At 39.2% G+C, this 2,885-nt stretch overlaps 1 pseudogene; it reads left to right on the top strand.

Annotated features, from left to right (window-relative positions):
- Positions 1–1,679: 1,679 nt before the first annotated feature.
- On the top strand, positions 1,680–2,504 carry LOC469618 (farnesyl pyrophosphate synthase-like; annotated as a pseudogene).
- The last annotated feature ends 381 nt before the right edge of the window (positions 2,505–2,885 follow it).

Raw genomic sequence — 2,885 nt, 5'->3', positions numbered from 1 at the left:
AATGCTCTGTCCCTATAAAGTAGAAAAATATGGGAGGATACCTAACTTCTGAAAAAGAGAAGTAATAAGTCAATAAAGAACTTCAAGAAGTGCCATTTAAAAATAGGATTTACAAAGAAAATAGCATGATGTGCAACAGTCATATAACAATTGAGGTGGTTACTACATGTTTGGGCATTCTAATAAATGAAAGATGTGATCCATAAAAACGTTGTTCCTAAATTTTGCTGATTTATTCAACAACTACTTTTCATAATTGTTGCAGATTGTTATAGGCACTGAGGTTACAGCCACTAAAGGGAGAAAAGTACCTTGTCATTTGGGATAAAACTAGATATATCTATACTTTAAGCCTAGATATTCTGTTCCTGGTTGTAGCAAAGGAATCTAAATTTAAAAGCTGTGTATACAGCTCAACTGAGTAACCATCAGTAAGAAATATAGTTCTTAATCTATGATTGGCAACCAATAATCGAAATGATTTTCAAACTCCAAGAACAGCTATAGCATTTATATCAATAAATATCATAGGAAGTCACAAGACATAAGCTATGCCTCTCACCTTTTTTCGGTTTTCACTGCTTATAACATTAATATTATAAACTATCATTATTCTCCAGAGGATTATGTCTTTTAAGTCATTCATCATCACCTCTGCCACATTACTTATGTATATTTTATTACTTAAGAAAAAAGAAATTAAATATCCAAAATGAAATTTGTATCATTTTAGGGACTTAAATCTTTAAAGCAAGGGCATTCAGAGCAAGGACTGAGTTTATAGTCACTATTTTCTGCTGTATCTAGGCATTGTTCAGAATTTCAGTCATAAATTACTCAAGATTCTGACTGATATACTTTGCTTTTTGACACTGAGTTACACAGTTAATTATATGTAGAAAGCTTTAGAGGTGACTACAAGGGACATTTTTCTTTCATTGCTTTAATACATATTACATTTTAATTGATAAAAGTTTCTAATATTGTAAAAATACATTTAGGTATGATAATTATTTAAAGGAATATTCTGACTTCCATTTTGAATATTTGAAAAATTAGGCTGCCTGGTTAAGTCTCCATAATAGGTTTAAGAAAATAATTATGTAAATACAGAAATTTTTAACTACAAGGTATAAGCTTAGGAAAGTTATAATCACATGATTCAGTATTGGGAAAGTGTTCCCATAAAAAATTAATTATGTACCTGTATTTTTCAACCACCATGACAATGCATAGGGTTCATAGCGATTCTTTATAAATGCTGACCCTCATCTCCCACCACCAGCCCTGCCACATCACAGGTCTTCTCATGTCCCATTAACAACTTCATGGTACAGGACTATGTACTATGAAACATCCTGGAAGTCTGTTAAAGCGTTATGCAGACCCACATCCAGGAACAGAGCCCTTTGCTCCTCCCTCAGAATGAATGAGACCAGAAATCAGATGTTTATGCCCAAGAAAAGTAGGAATTTGTACAGCACTTCTCCCAGATTGTTAGGGTGCTGACTAAGGATGAGATGGGGTACCCAGAGACAGGAGATGCTATTGCCCAGCTCAAGGAGGTTTGATGCCATTGAAGGCAAGTATCACTGAGGTTTGATGGTGCTAGTAGCGTTCCAGGAGCTGGTGGAGCCAAGGAAACAGGTTGCTCATAGTCTCCAATGGGCCCTGACTGTGGGCTCGTGTGTGGAACTGCTGCAAGCTTTCTTCCTGGTGGCAGATGACATCATGGATTCATGCTTCACCTGCCGGGGACAGATCTGCTGGTATCAGAAGCCAGGCATGGATTTAGATGCCATCAATGATGTTATCCTTCTGGAAGCATGTATCTACCACCTGCTGAAGATCTATTGCATCTACCACCTGCTGAAGATCTATTGCCGGGAGCAGCCCTATTACCTGAACCTGACTGTGCTCTTCCTGCAGAGTTCCTATCAGACTGAGATTAGGCAGACCCTGGACCTCATCACAGCCCCCCAGGGCAATGTGGATCTTGGCAGATTCACTGAAAAGAGGCACAAATCTATTGTCAAGTACAAGACAGCTTTCTACTCCTTCTACCTTCCTGTAGCTGCAGCCATGTACATGGCAGGAATTGATGGCAAGAAGGAGCACGCCAATGCCAAGAAGATCCTGCTGGGGAAGGGAGAGTTCCTTCAGGTTCAGGATGATTACCTTGACCTCTTTGGGGACCCCAGTGTGACCGGCAAAGTTGGCACTGACATCCAGGACAACAAATGCAGCTGGCTGGTGGTTCAGTGTCTGCAACAGGCCACTCCGTAACAGTACCAGATCCTGAAGGAAAATTCAGGCAGAAGGAAGCCAAGAAGGTGGCCTGGGTGAAGGCACTATATGAGGAGCTGGATCTGCCAGCCGTTTTCTTGCAATATGAGGAAGACACTTACAGTCACATCATGGGTCTCATCGAACAGTATGCAGCGCTCCTGCCCCCAGCCATCTTTCTGGGGCTTGCACGCAAAATCTACAAGCGGAAAAAGTGACTTAGAGACTGCAAGGGAGGCGAGAGGAGGCTGTCAATAAATAAATTATTGTGGAAAAAAAAGGGGGCATGCATACCATAGTTTTAGGGGGTAAGCAAATGTGCATCTGTAGAAGGACAGAGATTTAGAATCCAGCCCTACAATTCACAACACATGGTATATAAAGTGGCCATTGCCATTGCACTTTTAATTTTATCTTACTAATACATATATTTGGAGTAGAAATATACTAGTTATAGTACAGTATATTCCATGATGTGAAGTACGTAGTATAAATGGGTTTATAGGATATAGGATAAGGATACTCTGAGAGTTAATGTTGCTGAGTAAGAAGCATTATAAACAGCTTATAATAATCTAAGATTAAATTATCTGCATAGA

Source organism: Pan troglodytes, chromosome 1, assembly GCF_028858775.2.
Source record: "Pan troglodytes isolate AG18354 chromosome 1, NHGRI_mPanTro3-v2.0_pri, whole genome shotgun sequence".
Taxonomy (NCBI): Eukaryota; Metazoa; Chordata; class Mammalia; order Primates; family Hominidae; genus Pan; species Pan troglodytes.
Note: the sequence above shows the minus strand (reverse complement) of the source record. Positions and strands in the feature narration are given on the sequence as shown.